Source organism: Tamandua tetradactyla, chromosome 2, assembly GCF_023851605.1.
Source record: "Tamandua tetradactyla isolate mTamTet1 chromosome 2, mTamTet1.pri, whole genome shotgun sequence".
NCBI lineage: Eukaryota > Metazoa > Chordata > Mammalia > Pilosa > Myrmecophagidae > Tamandua > Tamandua tetradactyla.
In genome coordinates, this window is record NC_135328.1 from 70,359,643 (window position 1) to 70,374,164 (window position 14,522).

Genomic DNA, 14,522 nt, shown 5'->3' on the forward strand with positions numbered 1-14,522 from the left:
AAAATGTCCCGATTAAAACAAGTCTAAAGAAATGTCCAATCAAAGGCATCTAGGGAAAGATACCTTGGTTCAAGAAGGCCGATGAAGTTCAGGGTTTCTCTCTCAAGTGAGAAGGCACATGGCGAACACAGGGCTTCTCTCTCAGCTGGAAGGGCACATGGCGAACACGGTGTCATCTGCTAGCTTTCTCTCCTGGCTTCCTGTTTCATGAAACTCCCCGGGAGGCACCTTCCTTCTTCATCTCCAAAGGTCACTGGCTAGTGGACTCTGCTTAGTAGTGTTACTCTCTCTGAATCTCTCTGAATCTCATTCTCCTTTTATAGGACTTCAGAAACTAATCAAGACCCACTCAAACGGGTGGAGACATGTCATCCCCTAATCCAGTTTAACAACCACTCTTGACTAAATCACATCATCCAGGGAGATAATCTCATTACAGTTTCAAACATATAGTATTGAATAGAGATTATTCTACCTTTATGAAATGGGATTTATATTAAAACATGGCTTTTCTTAGGGGGCACACTTCCTTTCAAACCAGCACATTCCACCCTCTGGCCCCTAAAAAAGACATGTTTTTCCCATATACAAAATACATTAACTTCATAACAATATCAGAAACCTTAAACCTTTCAGTAGCAATACAATGAAGTATAAAATTAGAGACAGTATAAAATCTCATCAAGTCAGTTACAGGTATGGTCTGTCCTAAGGCAAAATTCTCTCCATTTGCTCTGGACCTTTGAAAACTCACAACGAGTTATTTGCTGCCAACATACAAAGGAGGAACATTCATAGGATACATATACACATTTCCATAGGGAGGAAGGAACACAGGGGTCACTGGACCCATACAGTTTCGAAAACCTGCAGGGCAAAGTCCATTAGATTTCCAAGTCTGAGAGTCACTTATCCTCAGGGCTTTAGAAAGTGGCAGTCCCACCCTATCCAAATGCCTACGCCTGCCTCTCTCTGAATGCGACCTTGGGGGATATTGGGGAGACCACCCTTCTCTAGGCTCCACCCTCTCCAAGCATTGGGGCCGCACCCGGGCTCTCTGCCATCTCCGGGGCACACACTCAACCCCTCCATGTGGTGGCAGCCACGCCCTCCCCAAACCCCAAGGAATGTGCTTCACCTTCTCCGAGGCCTGAGGCGGCATGACTCTTCCACTATAACGAAGTGGAAGGCCCATTCTCTGCCTTTGGGGCAAACTCACCCTCTCCATGGGCTTGGGTGGGTCCGCTCTCCTGGCCCGAGGCTTCTTGACTTCAGACCTCAGCCTCCATGGTTCTGCCTCTGAAGTTATTTTTCCTCCAATGTGTCTCTTCTCTGAATCTCCCAGTCCAGACTGGCAGCGGCTCTGTTTATACAGGTCCCACAGCACTCTCGTTGCCTTTCTATGCAGTAGCCTCGGATCATGCCCATCAGACATAAGGAGTTTCCACAAATCCTTCCTGGATAACTTCATGTCCGATCCTGACTTTCTCTGAAATGGCTGGCTGGTTCCACATTTGTTTAAATCCACACACAGGGCTCTATTCTCTGGAGTCTCCCTTTCTGTAGGCCCAGAATTTTCCAGGACCTCAATTTCTGGTTTCTTTTTACTCAAGAGTTCAGTTCTCAGCTTATCTCTTTCCTTTCGCATTTCACTATAAACTGTTAGGAGAAACCAGGCTGCACTTTCGACACTTAACTTGGAAATCTCTTCTGCTAAATATCCAAGTTCATGGCTTTTAAAATCTACCTTCCAGCCAAAGCCACTAGTCAATTTTGCCAGATTATCTGCCATTTTACAACAAGGATCGCCTTCCTTCCAGTTTGCAATAACACGTGCCTCATTTCTGTCTAAGGCCTCATCAGAGGGATCTTTAGAGTCCACATTTCTACCGACAGTCTCTCCAAAGCATTCTAGGCCTTCTTTATCAACCTTCTCACAACTCTTCCAGAATCTTCCCCTTATCCATTTAAAAAGCCGTTCCAACATGTTTGGTATCTGCAAACTGCAGCAGCAGCACCCCACTCTCCGGTACCAAAATCTGTTCTAGTTTGCTAGTTTACAGTTCTAAGGCTGAGAAAATGTCCCGATTAAAACAAGTCTAAAGAAATGTCCAATCAAAGGCATCTAGGGAAAGATACCTTGGTTCAAGAAGGCTGATGAAGTTCAGGGTTTCTCTCTCAAGTGAGAAGGCACATGGCGAACACAGTCAGGGCTTCTCTCTCAGCTGGAAGGGCACATGGCGAATATGGTGTCATCTGCTAGCTTTCTCTCCTGGCTTCCTGTTTCATGAAACTCCCCGGGAGGCATCTTCCTTCTTCATCTCCAAAGGTCACTGGCTAGTGGACTCTCTGCTTTGTAGTGTTACTCTCTCTGAATCTCTCTGAATCTCATTCTCCTTTTATAGGACTTCAGAAACTAATCAAGACCCATCAAACGGGTGGAGACATGTCATCCCCTAACCCAGTTTAACAACCACTCTTGACTAAATCACATCATCCAGGGAGATAATCTCATTACAGTTTCAAACATACAGTATTGAATAGAGATTACTCTACCTTTATGAAATGGGATTTATATTAAAACATGGCTTTTCTTAGGGGGCATACTTCCTTTCAAACCAGCACACAGAACTTTAGAGAAAGCCTATAGCTAACATAATTCTCAATTATGAAAAATTAATGCTTTTCTCCTAAAATCATGAACAAGGCATGTGTATCTTCTCTCATGGTTCAACTAAACATTTTATTGAACATTCTAGCCCATAAAATATGTGAAAAAAGATAAATAAAAAGCATACTACTTTGAAATGAAGAAGTAATGCTTTTATTTGTGCGTGGCATAATCATCTATTCATAGAGTCTAAGAAATTGGCTTAAAAAAACTACAATAATTAATAAATTCATTTACCCATAACACAATAATGGCTACTATAGCTATAAGTAGATGGAAATAAAAATTTAAATATACTAGTTCCAATGGGAAAAAATTGAAATACTTAATAAATTTAACAAATTATTTATAAGACCTTAAAACTAAAAGATCTATAATGAGAAAAATTAAAGAAGACTTGAATAAGTGAAGAGAATTAATGTGTTTCTGGATTAAAGGACTCGATATTCTTAAAATGTCACTTAATTCCAAATTGTTCTATGGATTCAAAACAATTCAAATACATATGCTGGAAGACCATTTTGTAGACACTGATGAGCTTATTCTGTCTATTGTAAAGGAGAACAAAGTTGCAAACATACCCTAACTGATCTCAAGAATTACTATAAAGGTACAGTAGCCAAGATTCTTGTATTGGTTTAAAGATCCAAAAACAGATAGATCAGAAATAGACTTACACATATAAGGTAAATTGAAATTTTAAAATTTTTACAAATAGGCAAGGATTAGTGAAAAATTGCAATTATTAATGATAGGCTAAGTGATTCAGCCTGTGTATTGTAGGCATATCAGAAGAAACTGAAATCAATAAATCATAATAAAAACTAAAATATATCATGTATGAATATTTTCTTCAAATAAATAAATACACGCACATTCACACATACACATATTGGGAAAAACATACCACCTACTTAAGAATATTGTTACAAAACGGCCAACACTAAGAGATATTCTAAGAAAATAGTTGGAATTTTAAAGTAAAAGGAAAAAATATCCTTTGGACATCTAGACAAAAAAAAGTGACTTATAAGGAACACAAAATTAGATTCCTTTCAGATATGCCAGAAGAAATGGAAAAAACACATTTAAGATAATCAAAGAAGGAAAATCCGAGCCTAGGATTTTATATCTAACCAAGTTTACTTTCAGGTATAAGGGAACCAAGGTATTAAAAAATGAGATAAACAAGGAAATATTTTCCCATAATCTCATCTTAATGTATCTACCAGAGAATGAATTTCAGACAAACAAAATGACTATAGAGATATACACTTAATACCTCATGAATATCAAATACATAGTTGCTTATAAAACTAAGACTAAATGAACATTAGAGTTATTAGTTATTTTTCTGTTTGTTTTTATGTGGAGATTATGACCTATTCGAAAATAAGGGCAGAATAGGGAGAGCGTGTGCAAAATCTTTAACTATTTTCAGGAATTGTAAAGTGATAGTAATATCAATATGGCAAGTTCAAATCTATTTTGTGTATTTGTGGGATAAAGCAAATTAATATACATGGGGAATTTTAATTCTTACATACCTAGTAACTTGGAAAATCTAGATTCTCAGTGTAGAAGAACAGGAATAGAAATCTAATACAGAAAATATTTAGTAAAATTTTACTGTCCTGAATATGTATCAGTATCCTCTCAAGTGTGTATGTGTGTGTGCCTTGGCTTTGTTCACTAAAAAGAACTTAGTGTGAATCCATAGTTCAAGTCTACAAAATGCAATTTTGTATATTGTATTTACCTCCTAAAGCATATGTAATCAGCAAAAGAGCCAGTAAAACAACAAAAATGTAAGAGTGGACATTATACATTATGGTCCAAGTGAGTACAGCAGATGCTCTGATAGTTGCCATCTGCCTTTATTTTGAAAACTCAGTTGATTGGAATCCTTAGCTTAGTACTTTTCACATTTAGCACAATAATTCAGTCCTATTTAGACACCTTAATTCAGTGAAGGCTGAAAAAAAAAGGAATGGATGCAGAGATCAGCCTCAGGGACAGAAGCATGCATTGCATTGGACTTGGGCAGTAAATTCATGAATTAGTTTGCTTTATGATTTTTGTGAAAAAGATTTTCCTTCTCAAATTCCATCTGAATAACAATAGAAAGCCTAGGAAAAAGAAAAAGAATTAGCTGTCAAAAAGGGAATACAACTTAGCGTAGATTTCCAAAATATTACATGGATTTTTCTTCACAGAGTAACTGTTGAGAATAAATAGGTATAAACTTTGAAGCAAGGTAGGGTCACTTGTCCCAACCAAACTCAAGAAAATATCTGACTTTGCTTGTAACTATACGCATAGTTTGATGATCTGACCAATTATTTGTTACTTGCGACAGTCTGTACTGCTATTGACCATCAATACAGAGAAATATCCATGATTAAAAAGAATCTGTCTATCAGCTCCCAGGTGGGGTAAAAATGGTGCTAAAATAGACCTGCAATGCTAGAATATCTGCAGTAATGAACAGGGCAAGTTATTTTACATGTTAGAAAAGCAAGAATAGCAAATGCTGTTCACCCAACACTTAGTTGACCCATTCCAGCTTGAGTCAATAAGGGACCTGAAGAAGACACCTTGGAAGGTTTATTCAAGAAGAAAATCTAATCTTTTAATATTAATTTATTCTAATTATGGGTAGTTCATATTATAATAGACAGAGATGGATCCTTTAATTACTGATTATCATAGTCTTTCTTGCCTTTTAATCCTCATTGCAATTTCTCTGTATTTTTCTTTTTGTATATTTAACATTCTTACTCATAGGTATTTAATAATTTATTTTATTATTATACTAGTAATAGTGTATTATATTTACTGAGCATCATACATTAGGCCGTTAGACCTTCTTTTAATTAATTTACAATATATACCTAAGTGAGTCCCTATAACAATCCTCTGGAATAGGTACTAATATATCTGCACTTAACAGATGAGGAAAGTAAGTTATCAAAAATAAAGTAACTTGGGATGTGGGAGGCCTGGGCCGTTTGAGACCCACACCGAGGACTGGGACCAACGGATGCCCCCCAACCTGGTGTCTTGAAGACAGAGGCCTATCCTGAGGAGATGCCATGAATGTTGAGCTCATTTGAGACATCAAGCAAATTGGCAGTACAAGGTGCAGCGTCCCATCGGATCATGAAAAAAGGTCAATACCAAGGAACAGAAACATTCACCAAAACATCGCCAAAATCGAGTGTCCATTCCTGATACTGAAGTGTACCAAGACCAGGACAACATACCGAGATGTGTCCGAGGGCTCAGTCCCCAATGGAGACTCCCAAAGTGGCGTGGACAGTTTGTGGAAGCACTTGCAAGCTGACACCTTCACCCAGAAGCAGCTGGGAGCTTTGGATTGCATCTTTGAGCGTCCTTCCTATCCTGACGTTTTCCAGGCATCAGAGCACATTAAATTAGAACAGCAGATTGAGTACTCCCTCCCAGCCCTGACCCCTGGGCTTGATGAAGTCAAGTCCAGTCTATCTGCATCCACCAACACTGAGCTGGGCAGCAACGTATCATGCACCCAGACATACCTCATTGTGACTGGTGCCCAGAATTTTGAGCTTCTTGCTAGGACTTGTATAGAAGAAGGCAGAGGGCAAAGAGGCCAGACTGGCAAAAATGGAGCATGGGATTTCCGGGTCAAGATAGCGGCTTAATAATGTGCGCATTTTAGTTCATCCTCCAGAACAACTACTAAATAACCAGAAACAGTACAGAACAGCTCCTGGGGCCATGCCATTGACTGGACACACAGGATATCCCAGTCTGAACCAGTTGGGTGGCTGCGGGCCCCCCCGAACCGTGAGTTCCCAAAGCTGTGGTGGCCAGTGCCCCTCCCCCACAGGCTGCTTTGCAGAGGGGAAAGGAGAGGGACTTTACCAGCAGCAGGGATTGAGCACAACTAAGCTTCAAGTGTGGAATTAATTCACAAATTCTGACTACTAAAAATAGGGCCCCAGCTTAGGTGAACCTGGTCAAAGCAGAAGTTGCTCATTTTTGCCCCAGTGCCAAGGGGACAGGGCTGACAGAAAAAGGGGGGGAAAAAAAAGAAGGAAACAGAGGTTTTTGTGGCTGCATTTCTACAAAGTCTTGACTGCCTTTGGATATAGCAGCAGGACTTCTTAGGCTGAAACTACCTAAGGCATAGGCAGAAGTGAGCTCTTTTGGAGGCTTGTCTGGAGCCTGTGCCTTCCCCATGGGAGGGGTGAAGCCCAACTCAGGTGGAATCCCTCCCTCAAGGAATTCACACACCAGGGCTTGGTAATTTGAAGCCATTAAAACCAGCCTGCAACCTCTCCTCTGTTTCCACCACACCCCCAGCAGGGAGAGCCTTCCAAAGTTAAAGGAGCCACAACATCTTACACTGGTGCAACCTGCAGGCAGACAGCAACACATACTGGGCAGGATAAGAAAAACAGAGTCCAGAGACTTCACAGGAAAGTCTTTCAAACTGCTGGGTCTCACCCTCAGGGAAAACCGACACAGGTGGCTCTTTCCTCCTGATAGGAGGCCAGTTTTGTCTGGGAAAATCTGGCTGGGGTCTATAATATCTAAGAAGACCATCCTAAGGGTGTGTGTGGGGGGGGGGGGCGGGGAAGGCACCATACAAGCAGGGCAAGAAACAAGAAAGCAAGAACAGAAAAATTCTCCTCCAATAAACAAAACTTAAGCTAGAGGTCCAGATAAAGCTGAACTGAATGTCAAAGAACAGATAGACAACAAATTCATCCAGCAAGAAAACCTTAGGTAAAAGAAGTGAAAGCAATCTCCAGAATAAACTAATTAAACTAATTAATTGCCTAGATGCTGGCAAAATATAATGAATCACACTAGGAAAATTGAAGATATGGCCCAGTCAAAGGAACAAACCAACAATTGAAATGACATACAGGAGCTGAAACAATTAATTCAGAATATACGAACAGACATGGAAAACCTCATCAAAAACCAAATCAATGAATTAAGGGAGGACATAAAGAAGGCAAGGAATGAACAAAAAGAAGAAATGGAAAGTCTGAAAAAACAAATCACAGAATTTATGGGAATGAAAGGCATGGTAGACGAGATGAAAAAATAATGGAAACCTACAATTGTAGATTTTGAGAGACAGAACATAGGATTAGTGAACTGGAGGATAGAACATCTGAAATCCAGCAAGAAAAAGAAAATATAGGAAAAAAATGGAAAAATATGAGCAGGGACTCAGGGAATTGAAGGACAATATGAACCACGCGAATATACATGTTGTGGGTGTCCCAGAAGGAGAAGAGAAGGGAAAAGGAGGAGAAAAACTAATGGAGGAAATTATCACTGAAAATTTCCCAACTCTTATGAAAGACTTAAAATTACAGATCCAAGAAGTGCAGCGTACCCCAAAGAGAATAGATCCAAATAGACAAACTCCAAGACATTTACTAATCAGAATGTCAGAGGTCAAAGAGAAAGAGAGAATCTTGAAAGCAGCAAGAGAAAAACAATCCATCACATACAAGGGAAGCCCAATAAGACTATGCACAGATCTCTCAGCAGAAACCATGGAGGTGAGAAGACAGTGGGATGATATATTTAAATTATTATTATTATTATTATTTTCTTTCAGGGGAGAGCACGAATGCAGTCCCCCACTACCACAAATTATGCAGTCGAGTTTCCCACATTTGGGGAAATCGCAGGGGTCAGCACATCCGGAGTGCAATGGATAAGCCTCGCCCTGGGAAAATCACTTTTGTGATCATGGTATCTCCCCTGCCAGGTAAGTGTATATTTAAATTATTAAAAGAGAAAAACTGCCAACCAAGAATTCTATATCCAGCAAAATTGTCCTTCAAAAATGAGGGAGAAATTAAAACATTTTCAGACAAAAAAATCACTGGCAGAATTTGTGACCAAGAGACCAGCTCTGCAAGAAATACTAAAGGGAGCACTAGAGACAGATACGAAGACAGGAGAGAGGTGTGGAGAAGAGTGTAGAAAGGAAGACTATGATTAAAGGTAAAAAGAAGGAAAATTAGATATGACATAAAATCCAGAAGGCAAAATAGTAGAAGAAAGTACTACCCATGCAGTAATAACACTGAATGTTAATGGATTAAACTCTCCAATCAAAAGACATAGTCTTGGCAGAATGGATCAAAAAACAGGACCCATCTATATGCTGTCTCTACTCAAAGGACATGAGGGCAAGGACACAAATGGACATTTACACACCAATGTTTATAGCAACATTATATACAATTACCAAGAGATGGAAGCAGCCAAAATGTCCATCGACAGATGGTTGGCTAAACAAATTGTGGCATTTACATAAGATGGAATATTATGCAGCTGTAAGAGAGAATAAAGTTATGAATTATGTAACAACATGAATGGACCTTAAGGACATTATGCTGAGTGTGATAAGCCAGAAACAAAAGGACAAATACTGTACAGTCTCACTGATATGAACTGACATTAACGAATAAACTTGGGATATTTCGTTGGTAACAGAGACCATCAGGAAATAGAAATAGGGTAAGATATTGGGCAATTGAAGCTGAAAGGATACAGATTGTGCAACAGGACTGAATATAAAAACTCAGAAATGGAAAACACAATATTACCTAACTGTAATACAATTATGCTGAAACACTGAATGAAGCCAAATGTGAGAATGATAGAGGTAGGAGGGCTGGGGGCATAAATGAAATCAGAAAGAAAAATAGATGATAAAGATGGAGATAGTATAATCTATGAATGTCTAGGGTGTATAATGATAGTGACTAAATATACAAATTTAAAAAATGTTTTTGCATGAGGAAGAACAAAAGAATGTCATTACTGCAGTGTGCTGAAAATAGATGGTAATTAATGTTTTAAAATTTCAACTTATATGTGAGACTAAAGCAAAAAATATTTATTTGGTACAAATTTATACTTTGACTAGTGCATCTCCTAATATAACGTATGTTGATAGTTGGTTGAACACCTTAAGTACATGGAACTTTGTATAGAACATGAGATTTTGTTGGTTTGTCCAGGTGATGCCCTGAGGAATCCCAGAGTGATTTGATCAGTGAGCAGAAAAGTATTTGCAAAGTTCCCTTTGGGGAATGGTGAGAATGGGAGAAAACTCAACTTCCCCAAGTTTAATTGTTGATGTTCTCACAAGCAGTGTGGGCAACCAAAGCTATAGGCTGAGCCCCCAGTTTTGGGGTTTGTTCATATGAAACTTAACCCCACAGGGGATAGGTCAAGCCTACTTAAAATTAGGCCTAAGAGTCACCCCCAAGAGAACCTCTTTTGTTGCTCAGATGTGGCCTCTCTCTCCAGCCAACACAGCAAGCAAACTCACCACCCTCCCCCTGTCTATGTGGGACATGACTCCCAGGGGTGTGAATCTTCCTGGCAATGCTGGACAGAAATCCCAGAATGAGCTGGGACCCAGCATGAAGGGATTGAGAAAACCTTCTAGACCAAAAGGGGAAGAGTGAAATGAGACAAAGTGTCAATGGCTGAGAGATTCCAAACAGAGTCAAGAGGTTATCCTGGAGGTTATTCTTACACATTAAGTAGATATCACCTTGTTAACCAAGATGTAATGGAGAGGCTGGAGGGAACTGCCTGAAAATGTAGAGCTGTGTTCCAATAGCCATGTTTCTTGATGATGATTGTATAATTATATAGCTTTCACACTGTGACTGTGTGATTGTGAAAACCTTGTGTCTGATGCTCCTTTTATCTACCTTGTCAACAGATGAGTAGAACATATGGAATAAAAATAAATAATAGGGGGAACAAATGTTAAAATAAATTTAGTTTGAAATGCTAGTGATCAATGAAAGTGAGGAGTAAGGGGTATGGTATGTAAATTTTTTTTCTGTTTTTGTTTTATTTTTCTGTTGTCTTTTTATTTCTTTTTCTGAATTGACGCAAATGTTCTGGGAAATGATCATGATGATGAATATGCAACTATGTGATGATATTGTGAATTGCTGAGTGTATGTGTTGGGAATGTTTGTGTATCTTTCTTGTAATTTTTTTTAATTAATAAAAAATTTAAAAAATAATAAAATAAAGTAACTTGCTGAAGCTCACACACAGACTCAGGTTGGTTGATAGGGTCTTCTTGAGAGCAGAACTGGAGTTTTGCCCAACTTTGTATGCCTTAAGTTGTCTAGAGCATATCCTAAATTGTGACTTCGAGTTCATGGCCCAGAAAATGTGCTGAGTGAGCTGGTTCTAGAAGGGTAAGGAGATATTTTACAAGTTGACAGAGAGGGTGAAGACTTTGCAGAGTCGAGTAATCATAGAGTCCACGCAGCCAGGTGATCAAACACAAACCCTGACAATAGCTTAATCTGCTGATGTAGATGAGTACTATCTACCTGCCTATTACATACCAGGTAGAAAAGATTTATGTATTAAAGTTTTGATATAACAGTAATATCACAATAACTTTATATAAATCTGTGTCCCACTGTCTGCTAAGGAAAGATATAAAGGGGAGTTTTAACCTATTATGAACATAGTAGGCTGAATATAGACTATTTAGACTAATTTGGGCTAGGGCCAGCATGACACTGTGATTCTAATGACCCTGGTTGTTGTTTATTGACAGATGATTATCTAAAGGAGGCTTAGACTTAGGGTAATTCATCTTTGGACTGAATACAGTAGCATTATTATGAGACCTTTGCCTTATGCTGCTCAATTCCTAAGCCAATATATAAAAGATTATTATAAGAGAATCAGTTGATAGTGCTTGGACTGTAATAAATGCAGAAGCCAGGATTTATTTGGGTGATGAAAGATAAAATTCATAATCCAAATAATAAGAAACACATTGATTTTAGCACTATGTTAAAATAAGTCTGTGTGATTAAAGTGGATAAAAAGCTAAAACTAATTGCTGTTGATCAAATTGTCTACTTTTACTACTAGGACTAATTAGCATGGTGATCAATATGAATACTGACATTATCGTTTAACTTACTTCTGTTTTTTAGGACTAATTAGTGCTAAGATGTTTGGAGCTGTTACTAGTTTTTGGTGCCCAATAAATCTCTGATCGTTATTAGGCCCATTGTAAAAGATGAAAGCCATATTGTTTGAGCAGAGACAAAAATAAGGAAAGAACTTTTCTGGGTGACAAGGCTCATATAACGGTCATAATCGCCTTATATCAAAATACTTTGTGGGGCATTTGAAAATAGTGATAACTGATTCACCAGAAATATGCTTGTACATCCTCTAGTCCATCCTATAATGAATACAATGATTACATTTATCAATCTGGCCAGAGTAAATACAAAATGTCTTTTAGTGTGCAATTAATAGGGAAATATTACTTTAACTCAAAATATCTGATAATGATATCTTGATTAATTGGTATTGTAATTAGGAAACCATTATTCAACTATGATAATTTCAAATCTTCTCAAGTATTCTTAAATGTAAATAAAAAATCCCAATGTATTTTAAGTGACATTTGGTGAATTAGTGTCTCTTTTTCTGAGCAGTCAGATTAATCACATGTACATTTATGGCTCATATTCAAGAAGGCAAATTGATGTGCCTGAGCTTATAATACAAGTCTCTCAACCAAAAAGAACAAAGTAAAATAAGGTAACTTCATTAAATGAGGCTATGATCAAGTCTTAAACTTGATTCCCATTTTTCCATACATAGAACACCATGGGATTTTCTGAGGCACCTGTAAACAAAGAGCCATTTTAGTAAGAATGTTGAAGCAATAACAACATGTGATTTTATCTTCAATAAATCTTGTAGTACAATAATTGAAATGACATTGAACAGTGATTTCCCCAAAAGTTCCAAGGAATATCTCAGGAAAAGTCTCAATAAATATTCTCCAGGCCAGAGGTGGAAGCAGGACATAGAGGAGGAAATTAAGGAAAAGTTAAAGCACTAGTTTGAAGACAATATGAAGTTATAATGAGTGATCATAAAAAGCTTGATTTCTATATGTACAAAAGTTTCTTCCATATTATAAGAATGGATTGACATTGAGGGGATTTTTCTAGACATTTTTCAGTGTATATCAAGATGTTTAAACTATAACATATGCTATTTTAACTCATATTTTAATAAACATCTTTTGCCTTAATGAAGTAAATTATCTTATTGTAAGGTAAAATGTATGATTTTAGTCTTAATTTACTTAATAGCATCCTAGCCAATTAAAAGCATTAATAGGTTTCTCCTTCTTGTGAAATACAATTGGAAACTTCTTAAATAGGGGCCAATACTGAGGGCAAATAGGGGGAAAATCTTAGCCTCCCTTTCAAATGTTTTTCTTACCTCCACCTCATCTGAGCACTCCACAAACACTTCCACATCTCTTGCACCTTTAATTTTTCCTTCCTCCAAATCCTTAGGAAAATATTTGGAACTTGTTAATGTATCTCAAGTATGTTCTCCTAAACAAATATCTCCAGTTCCTTTTTCTATTCTTTATTTGACAAAATGTACATACTGATTTATTTGTATGTTGCTACTTTTTATTTAGTTGCTTTCTTCTCTATCAATAATCCTTTTATAATGTACCTGATTTGATCTCTTTATGAGTTACAATTATGTGCCAACCACTACACTTGATGCTTGAAATAGGCCATTTTGCTATTTTTAATTTTTAATAGAGGGAAGAATTGAGGTACAATTTATATTCAATAAAGTGCATAAATGTTCATTTCAATGATTTTGCACCCTTGTAATTACTACCCAGATCAAAATATAGAACATTTCCAATATACTCAGAAAGTTCCCTAGTACCCCTTCACAACTGATACCTACCACTCCCAGAGTTAACCATATTCAGATCTCTGTCACCTTATAATTTATGTCTGCTTTTGAACTTCATATAAGTAATCATACAATATGGACCCTGTTGTTCCAGGATGCTTTGTTCTATATTAAATCTTTATAATTCATCCATCTTTTATTAATTTTTATAGTAAGCCTGAAACTGAGACTTATTTCTTCATTTTGTAAATGAAGAAACTCTGACTTGTGGAAGAGTCATTTGTTCCAAACTGGTCTGGACTTAATCCTTGATTACCTGGACATAAAGTAGCTCATTACACTAGACTGTGCTGCCTCACTGGGTTCTTTGAATGTTTCCTAATATGAATATTTCTCCTTCCAGAGCTTGAACCACTATTCCACTGTTACCCAATAAGCTGGAACAGTGACTGAATATGTGCACATGATAGGGGAGGATTACACCTATAAAATATCTCTGTCTGGAGCAAGACACTTACTATTGGAGGCAAGAGTTTGAAAGAGTTCAATAAGTTGTTATTTTATTTATTTCCATTCATATTTTTTCCTAGGACTTTCAAATTTTTATGAGGTCCTGAGAGTGCATTTTAATAACTTCAGAATCATTTCAATTTTGCTTTTTAATAAAAATAGCAGTTTATCATTAGATGTGTGTTTTTAAAGATGGTATGCACAAATGACAAAAACATCAGACTATAAGCTGATCAGAGCTAGGGTGTGACATTTATTTATTATATGGCAGTTTAAGATTGCATGTATTTTTCATGAACATTATCACAGCATGAGCTGATGTTAACCTTTATTCTAATTCCCCATTACCAGTTAGTAACTAATCATTCCCAAGGATTATTCAGTATGTTCTCATCTCAGTTTTTCTCATTAGGACAGCTTTCCCTGCTCAGAGGGTAGAAATTTTAGGCCAAGATGTGTGGAAAAATAGGATAATTCCCAATTATTTTAATTTACATTTCGAGTCTATTTATATGCTACATTTTCTGAAACTGTATATGCATTTAGTGAACATTTTCTTGGTTTTAACTTT

The 14,522-nt window shown here is 37.4% G+C and overlaps 1 non-coding gene across 1 annotated transcript; it reads right to left on the reverse strand.

Moving 5' to 3' along the window:
* Positions 1–8,297: 8,297 nt before the first annotated feature.
* On the reverse strand, positions 8,298–8,461 carry LOC143675199 (U1 spliceosomal RNA). The gene has a single exon (XR_013171442.1). It is a non-coding gene; the product is annotated as a U1 spliceosomal RNA (small nuclear RNA).
* Between the last annotated feature and the right edge of the window lie 6,061 nt (positions 8,462–14,522).